We start from the raw sequence: 204 nt of genomic DNA on the forward strand, positions 1-204 counted from the left end.
TTGAATGTGGAACACATTGCAAATGAACTTTGAAGCTCCAAAAGCACATAAAGGGTGCATAAAAGCAAGGAAGTGTGTTATAACTTCTGCGTACATTAACTGATCTCGATGAAAATTCAGCAGTGCGTAAATTATAATTACATTAATAAACCTGTACAGAGACCTCCGGATAAATACTGGCCTTCTGGATTAACACGTTTAAGT

This window comes from Xyrauchen texanus, chromosome 49, assembly GCF_025860055.1.
Source record: "Xyrauchen texanus isolate HMW12.3.18 chromosome 49, RBS_HiC_50CHRs, whole genome shotgun sequence".
NCBI lineage: Eukaryota > Metazoa > Chordata > Actinopteri > Cypriniformes > Catostomidae > Xyrauchen > Xyrauchen texanus.